At 55.1% G+C, this 10,020-nt stretch overlaps 1 protein-coding gene across 1 annotated transcript in view; it reads left to right on the forward strand.

The window, feature by feature from the left end:
* The first annotated feature begins 1,540 nt into the window (after positions 1 to 1,540).
* The window catches only part of LOC142470640 (uncharacterized), an 82,252-nt gene continuing 73,772 nt past the window's right edge, over positions 1,541 to 10,020 (forward strand). The window contains exon 1 of the transcript XR_012789288.1: positions 1,541 to 1,691. The gene's annotated coding sequence lies outside the window, so the exon portion shown is untranslated. The remainder of the gene's footprint in view (positions 1,692 to 10,020) is intronic.

A 10,020-nucleotide genomic window follows, 5' to 3' on the forward strand; every position in this document is an offset into this window, starting at 1 on the left:
GCACCTCACATCACTCCCCCCCCTTGCACATCACATCACTCTCCCCCCCTTGCACCTCACATCACTCCCCCCCTTGCACCTCACATCACTCCCCCCCTTGCACCTCACATCACTCTCCCCCCCTGCACCTCACATCACTCTCCCCCCTTGCACCTCACATCACTCCCCCCCCTTGCACCTCACATCACTCTCCCCCCTTGCACATCACATCACTCTCCCCCCTTGCACCTCACATCACTCTCCCCCCTTGCACCTCACATCACTCTCCCTCCTTGCACCTCACATCACTCTCCCCCTTGCAGCTCACATCACTCCCCCCCTTGCATCTCACATCACTCCCCCCTTGCATCTCACATCACTCTCCTTCCTTGCACCTCACATCACTCTCCCCCCTTGCACCTCACATCACTCTCCCCCCCTGCACCTCACATCACTCCCCCCCTGCACCTCACATCACTCCCCCCTTGCACCTCACATAACTCTCCCCCCCTTGCACCTTACATCACTCCCCCCCTTGCACATCACATCACTCTCCCCCCCTTGCACATCACATCACTCTCCCCCCCTTGCACCTCACATCACTCCCCCCCTTGCACCTCACATCACTCTCCCCCCCTGCACCTCACATCACTCTCCCCCCTTGCACCTCACATCACTGCCCCCCCCTTGCACCTCACATCACTCTCCCCCCCTTGCACATCACATCACTCTGGCCCCTTGCACCTCATATCACTCTCCCCCCTTGCACCTCACATCACTCTCCCCCCTTGCACCTCACATCACTCTCCCCCTTGCAGCTCACATCATTCCCCCCCTTGCATCTCACATCACTCTCCTCCCTTGCACCTCACATCACTCTCCCCCCTTGCACCTCACATCACTCTCCCCCCTGCACCTCACATCACTCTCCCCCCCTTGCACCTTACATCACTCCCCCCCTTGCACCTCACATCACTCCCCCCCCCTTGCACCTCACACCACTCTCCCCCCTTGCACCTCACATCACTCTCCCCTCCTGCACCTCACATCACTCTCCCCCCCTTGCACCTCACATCACTCTCCCCCCTTGCACCTCACATTACTCTCCCCCTTGCACCTCACATCACTCTCCCCCCTTGCACCTCACATCACTCTCCCCCCCTGCACCTCACATCACTCCCCCCTTGCACCTCACATCAGTCTCCCCCCCTTGCACCTTACATCACTCCCCCCCCCCTTGCACCTCACATGACTCTCCCCCCTCCCATTGCACCTCACATCACTCCCTCTACCCTCCGTTGCACCTCACATCACTGACCCCCCCTGCATCACCCTCCCCCCGGCCCCCACCACGCAGGACATACGGTGAAGGGACAGTTCCCACTGTACGTCTGTCCATCTACTCTGTCTCTGTCCCTCTTCTCTCTTCCTGTCCCTACTCCCTGTCACTGTCCCTCTTCTCTGTCTCTCCCCCTTCTGTCTCTGTCCCTCCTCTCTGTCTCTGTCCCACCTCTGTTTCAATGTCCCTCCTCTCTGCCGCTTTCCCTCCTCAGTATCTGTCCCTCCTCTCTGTCACTGTCCCCCCTCTCTGTCACTGTCCCACCTCTCTCTCCCTCCCTCTTTCCCTTAAATACCCCTGTGTTCCTACAGACAGAGCAAACCTCTCACCTTTCCTGCTGCATCAGAGAACCTGCTGATCCCAATAACTAAAGGTAATATATATTACTGTCTGGGTATATACTGTATAATAAGAGGGGATAGGGCATACAGTATGGGGCCAGTTCCCAATGTAAGTTTTATTTTCTGTTTGTTAAAGATAGATATACAGACAGACACACAGACACACAGACACACACATACACTAACATACACAGACACACACATACTGTAAATTACACAAACACAAACATACATAAACATACACTGACACACACACACACACACACACACACACACACACACACACACACACACACACACACACACACACACACACACACACACACACACACACACACACACACACACACACAGAAGCACTTACCAAAATGCCCTCCTACTGTTTCTGTACGTTCCTCCTACATACCAATTAGATTGTAAGCTCCTCGGGGCAGGGACTCCTCTTCCTGAATGTTACTTTGTCTGAAGCACTTATTCCCATGACCTGTTATTTATATCTGTTTATTATTTGTTATTTATATGATTACCACGTGTATTACTACTGTGAAGCGCTATGTACATTAATGGTGCTATACAAATAAAGACATACAATAGAATACATACACAGACACACACACACACATTTCCATTCTATTGTGATGTCATAAGTCCACCTCCAATATTACACATTCATTTCACAGCTTAATACATTTGATATTAATCATAAAAACATAATGACACCTTTAATACATATATTCAAATAGTTTAATTACTCTGAAAAATATTTAAACTGAACACACCAAGGAATAGTTAAAATAAATAAATGTGTGCTAAATGTAATGGATCAAAATGCCACAAGATGGCAGTGGAGAGCAGTGGTAACTCGTTGAAGAATTCCAATACAAAAACCAATATATTCAATGTCAATCCATAAAGCTGAATACAACAGTAAATATATTAATACACTAGCTGATATACCCGGCGTTGGCCGTAATTTACCCCCCTTCAAAGCTGGCTGGCCCCCACATTCATAACTCCGTTCCCCTTCACAGCTCCGTCCCCCCCCTCCTCGCAGCTCCGTTCACCACACCCCCCTCCTTCACAGCTGTGGTCTCCCCCCCATGCACCTCACATCACTCTCCCCCCATGCACCTCACATCACTCTCCCCCATGCACCTCACATCACTCCCCCCCCCCTTGCACCTCACATCAGTCTCCCCCCCCATGCACCTCACATCACTCCCCCCCCTTGCACCTCACATCACTCTCCCCCCCTTGCACCTCACATCACTCTCCCCCCTTGCACCTCACATCACTCTCCCCCATGCACCTCACATCACTCCCCCCCCCCTTGCACCTCACATCATTCTCCCCCCCCATGCACCTCACATCACTCTCCCCCATGCACCTCACATCACTCCCCCACCTTTGCACCTCACATCACTCTCCCCCCTTGCACCTCACATCACTCCCCCCCTTGCATATCACATCACTCCCCCCATGCACCTCACATCACTCCCCCCCCTTGCACCTCACATCACTACTCTCCCCCCCTTGCACCTCACATCACTCTCCCCCTTGCACCTCACATCACTCTCCCCCCTTGCACCTCACATCACTCCCCCCCTTGCACCTCACATCACTCTCCCCCTTTGCATCTCACATCACTCCCCCCCTTGCATATCACATCACTCTCCCCCCCTTGCACCTCACATCACTCCCCCCCCTTGCACCTCACATCACTCTCCCCCCCTGCACCTCACATCACTCTCCCCCCTTGCACCTCACATCACTCTCCCCCCTTGCACATCACATCACTCTCCCCCCTGCACCTCACATAACTCTCCCCCCCTTGCACCTCACATCACTTTCCCCTCTTTGCACCTCACATCACTCTCCCCCCTGCACCTCACATCAGTCCCCCCTTGCACCTTACATCACTCCTCCCCCTTGCACCTCACATCACTCTCCCCCTTGCACCTCACATCACTCCCCCCTTGCACCTCACATCACTCTCCCCCCTTGCACATCACATCACTCTCCCCCCTTGCACCTCACATCACTCTCCCCCCTTGCACCTCACATCACTCTCCCCCCTTGCACCTCACATCACTCCCCCCCTTGCACCTCACATCACTCTCCCCCTTTGCACCTCACATCACTCCCCCCCTTGCACATCACATCATTCTCCCCCCCTTGCACCTCACATCACTTTCCCCTCTTTGCACCTCACATCACTCTCCCCCCTGCACCTCACATCAGTCCCCCCTTGCACCTTACATCACTCCTCCCCCTTGCACCTCACATCACTCTCCCCCCTTGCACCTCACATCACTCCCCCCCTTGCACCTCACATCACTCTCCCCCCTTGCACATCACATCACTCTCCCCCCTTGCACCTCACATCACTCTCCCCCCTTGCACCTCACATCACTCTCCCCCTTGCACCTCACATCACTCCCCCCCCTTGCACCTCACATCACTCTCCCCCTTTGCACCTCACATCACTCCCCCCCTTGCACATCACATCATTCTCCCCCCCTTGCACCTCACATCACTCCCCCCCTTGCACCTCACATCACTTTCCCCCCCTGCACCTCACATCACTCTCCCCCCTTGCACCTCACATCACTCTCCCCCCTTGCACATCACATCACTCTCCCCCCTGCACCTCACATCACTCTCCCCCCCTTGCACCTCACATCACTCCCCCCCCTTGCACCTCACATCACTCTCCCCCCTTGCACCTCACATCACTCTCCCCCCTTGCACATCACATCACTCTCCCCCCTTGCACCTCACATCACTCTCCCCCCTTGCACATCACATCACTCCCCCCCTTGCATATCACATCACTCCCCCCATGCACCTCACATCACTCCCCCCCCTTGCACCTCACATCACTACTCTCCCCCCCTTGCACCTCACATCACTCTCCCCCTTGCACCTCACATCACTCTCCCCCCTTGCACCTCACATCACTCCCCCCCTTGCACCTCACATCACTCTCCCCCTTTGCATCTCACATCACTCCCCCCCTTGCATATCACATCACTCTCCCCCCCTTGCACCTCACATCACTCCCCCCCCCTTGCACCTCACATCACTCTCCCCCCCTGCACCTCACATCACTCTCCCCCCTTGCACCTCACATCACTCTCCCCCCTTGCACATCACATCACTCTCCCCCCTGCACCTCACATAACTCTCCCCCCCTTGCACCTCACATCACTTTCCCCTCTTTGCACCTCACATCACTCTCCCCCCTGCACCTCACATCAGTCCCCCCTTGCACCTTACATCACTCCTCCCCCTTGCACCTCACATCACTCTCCCCCTTGCACCTCACATCACTCCCCCCCTTGCACCTCACATCACTCTCCCCCCTTGCACATCACATCACTCTCCCCCCTTGCACCTCACATCACTCTCCCCCCTTGCACCTCACATCACTCTCCCCCCTTGCACCTCACATCACTCCCCCCCTTGCACCTCACATCACTCTCCCCCTTTGCACCTCACATCACTCCCCCCCTTGCACATCACATCATTCTCCCCCCCTTGCACCTCACATCACTTTCCCCTCTTTGCACCTCACATCACTCTCCCCCCTGCACCTCACATCAGTCCCCCCTTGCACCTTACATCACTCCTCCCCCTTGCACCTCACATCACTCTCCCCCCTTGCACCTCACATCACTCCCCCCCTTGCACCTCACATCACTCTCCCCCCTTGCACATCACATCACTCTCCCCCCTTGCACCTCACATCACTCTCCCCCCTTGCACCTCACATCACTCTCCCCCTTGCACCTCACATCACTCCCCCCCCTTGCACCTCACATCACTCTCCCCCTTTGCACCTCACATCACTCCCCCCCTTGCACATCACATCATTCTCCCCCCCTTGCACCTCACATCACTCCCCCCCTTGCACCTCACATCACTTTTCCCCCCTGCACCTCACATCACTCTCCCCCCTTGCACCTCACATCACTCTCCCCCCTTGCACATCACATCACTCTCCCCCCTGCACCTCACATCACTCTCCCCCCCTTGCACCTCACATCACTCCCCCCCCTTGCACCTCACATCACTCTCCCCCCTTGCACCTCACATCACTCTCCCCCCTTGCACATCACATCACTCTCCCCCCTGCACCTCACATCACTCTCCCCCCCTTGCACCTCACATCACTCTCCCCCCTTGCACCTCACATCACCCCCCCCCTTTGCACCTCACATCACTCTCCCCCTTGCACATCACATAACTCTCCCCCCTTGCACATCACATCACTCTCCCCGCCCTGCACCTCACATCACTCTCTCCCCTTGCACCTCACATCACTCTCCCCCCTTGCACCTCACATCACTCCCCCCCTGCACCTCACATCCCTCTCCCCCCATGCACCTCACATCACTCTCCCCCCTTGCACCTCACATCACTCTCCCCCCTTGCACATCACATCACTCTCCCCCCTTGCACCTCACATCACTCTCCCCCCTTGCACCTCACATCACTCCCCCCCCTTGCACCTCACATCACTCTCCCCCTTTGCACCTCACATCACTCCCCCCCCTTGCACATCACATCACTCTCCCCCCCTTGCACCTCACATCACTCCCCCCCCTTGCACCTCACATCACTCTCCCCCCCTGCACCTCACATCACTCTTCCCCCTTGCACCTCACATCACTGCCCCCCCCTTGCACCTCACATCACTCTCCCCCCCTTGCACATCACATCACTCTGGCCCCTTGCACCTCATATCACTCTCCCCCCTTGCACCTCACATCACTCTCCCCCCTTGCACCTCACATCACTCTCCCCCTTGCAGCTCACATCATTCCCCCCCTTGCATCTCACATCACTCTCCTCCCTTGCACCTCACATCACTCTCCCCCCTTGCACCTCACATCACTCTCCCCCCTGCACCTCACATCACTCTCCCCCCCTTGCACCTTACATCACTCCCCCCCTTGCACCTCACATCACTCCCCCCCCCTTGCACCTCACACCACTCTCCCCCCTTGCACCTCACATCACTCTCCCCTCCTGCACCTCACATCACTCTCCCCCCCTTGCACCTCACATCACTCTCCCCCCTTGCACCTCACATTACTCTCCCCCTTGCACCTCACATCACTCTCCCCCCTTGCACCTCACATCACTCTCCCCCCCTGCACCTCACATCACTCCCCCCTTGCACCTCACATCAGTCTCCCCCCCTTGCACCTTACATCACTCCCCCCCCCTTGCACCTCACCCCCCCCCTTGCACCTCACATGACTCTCCCCCCTCCCATTGCACCTCACATCACTCCCTCTACCCTCCGTTGCACCTCACATCACTGACCCCCCCTGCATCACCCTCCCCCCGGCCCCCACCACGCAGGACATACGGTGAAGGGACAGTTCCCACTGTACGTCTGTCCATCTACTCTGTCTCTGTCCCTCTTCTCTCTTCCTGTCCCTACTCCCTGTCACTGTCCCTCTTCTCTGTCTCTCCCCCTTCTGTCTCTGTCCCTCCTCTCTGTCTCTGTCCCACCTCTGTTTCAATGTCCCTCCTCTCTGCCGCTTTCCCTCCTCAGTATCTGTCCCTCCTCTCTGTCACTGTCCCCCCTCTCTGTCACTGTCCCACCTCTCTCTCCCTCCCTCTTTCCCTTAAATACCCCTGTGTTCCTACAGACAGAGCAAACCTCTCACCTTTCCTGCTGCATCAGAGAACCTGCTGATCCCAATAACTAAAGGTAATATATATTACTGTCTGGGTATATACTGTATAATAAGAGGGGATAGGGCATACAGTATGGGGCCAGTTCCCAATGTAAGTTTTATTTTCTGTTTGTTAAAGATAGATATACAGACAGATACACAGACACACAGACACACACATACACTAACATACACAGACACACACATACTGTAAATTACACAAACACAAACATACATAAACATACACTGACACACACACACACACACACACACACACACACACACACACACACACACACACACACACACACACACACACACACACACACACACACACACACACACACACACACACACACAGAAGCACTTACCAAAATGCCCTCCTACTGTTTCTGTACGTTCCTCCTACATACCAATTAGATTGTAAGCTCCTCGGGGCAGGGACTCCTCTTCCTGAATGTTACTTTGTCTGAAGCACTTATTCCCATGACCTGTTATTTATATCTGTTTATTATTTGTTATTTATATGATTACCACGTGTATTACTACTGTGAAGCGCTATGTACATTAATGGTGCTATACAAATAAAGACATACAATAGAATACATACACAGACACACACACACACATTTCCATTCTATTGTGATGTCATAAGTCCACCTCCAATATTACACATTCATTTCACAGCTTAATACATTTGATATTAATCATAAAAACATAATGACACCTTTAATACATATATTCAAATAGTTTAATTACTCTGAAAAATATTTAAACTGAACACACCAAGGAATAGTTAAAATAAATAAATGTGTGCTAAATGTAATGGATCAAAATGCCACAAGATGGCAGTGGAGAGCAGTGGTAACTCGTTGAAGAATTCCAATACAAAAACCAATATATTCAATGTCAATCCATAAAGCTGAATACAACAGTAAATATATTAATACACTAGCTGATATACCCGGCGTTGGCCGTAATTTACCCCCCTTCAAAGCTGGCTGGCCCCCACATTCATAACTCCGTTCCCCTTCACAGCTCCGTCCCCCCCCTCCTCGCAGCTCCGTTCACCACACCCCCCTCCTTCACAGCTGTGGTCTCCCCCCCATGCACCTCACATCACTCTCCCCCCATGCACCTCACATCACTCTCCCCCATGCACCTCACATCACTCCCCCCCCCCTTGCACCTCACATCAGTCTCCCCCCCCATGCACCTCACATCACTCCCCCCCCTTGCACCTCACATCACTCTCCCCCCCTTGCACCTCACATCACTCTCCCCCCTTGCACCTCACATCACTCTCCCCCATGCACCTCACATCACTCCCCCCCCCCCTTGCACCTCACATCATTCTCCCCCCCATGCACCTCACATCACTCTCCCCCATGCACCTCACATCACTCCCCCACCTTTGCACCTCACATCACTCTCCCCCCTTGCACCTCACATCACTCCCCCCCTTGCATATCACATCACTCCCCCCATGCACCTCACATCACTCCCCCCCCTTGCACCTCACATCACTACTCTCCCCCCCTTGCACCTCACATCACTCCCCCCTTGCATCTCACATCACTCCCCCCTTGCACCTCACATCACTCTCCCCCCTGCACCTCACATCACTCCCCCCCCCTTGCACCTCACATCACTCTCCCCCTTGCACCTCACATCACTCTCCCCCCTTGCACATCACATCACTCTCCCCCCTGCACCTCACATCACTCTCCCCCCCTTGCACCTCACATCACTCTCCCCCCCTTGCACCTCACATTACTCTCCCCCCCTTGCACCTCACATCACTCCCCCCCCTTGCACATCACATAACTCTCCCCCCTTGCACATCACATCACTCTCCCCGCCCTGCACCTCACATCACTCTCCCCCCTTGCACCTCACATCACTCTCCCCCCCTTGCACCTCACATCCCTCTCACCCCCTGCTCCTCACATCCCTCTCCCCCCATGCACCTCACATCACTCTCCCCCCTTGCACCTCACATCACTCTCCCCCCTTGCACATCACATCACTCTCCCCCCTTGCACCTCACATCACTCTCCCCCCTTGCACCTCACATCACTCCCCCCCCTTGCACCTCACATCACTCTCCCCCTTTGCACCTCACATCACTCCCCCCCCTTGCACATCACATCACTCTCCCCCCCTTGCACCTCACATCACTCCCCCCCCTTGCACCTCACATCACTCTCCCCCCCTGCACCTCACATCACTCTCCCCCTTTGCACCTCACATCACTCCCCCCCCTTGCACATCACATCACTCTCCCCCCCTTGCACCTCACATCACTCCCCCCCCTTGCACCTCACATCACTCTCCCCCCCTGCACCTCACATCACTCTCCCCCCTTGCACCTCACATCACTCTCCCCCCTTGCACATCACATCACTCTCCCCCCTGCACCTCACATCACTCTCCCCCCTTGCACATCACATCACTCTCCCCCCCATGCACCTCACATCACTCCCCCCCCCTTGCACATTACATCACTCTCCCCCCCTTGCACCTCACATCACTTCCCCCCTTGCACCTCACATCACTCTCCCCCCCTGCACCTCACATCACTCTCCCCCCTTGCACCTCACATCACTCCCCCCCCTTGCACCTCACATCACTCTCCCCCCCTTGCACATCACATCACTCTCCCCCC

Source organism: Ascaphus truei, chromosome 20 (genome assembly GCF_040206685.1).
Source record: "Ascaphus truei isolate aAscTru1 chromosome 20, aAscTru1.hap1, whole genome shotgun sequence".
Taxonomy (NCBI): Eukaryota; Metazoa; Chordata; class Amphibia; order Anura; family Ascaphidae; genus Ascaphus; species Ascaphus truei.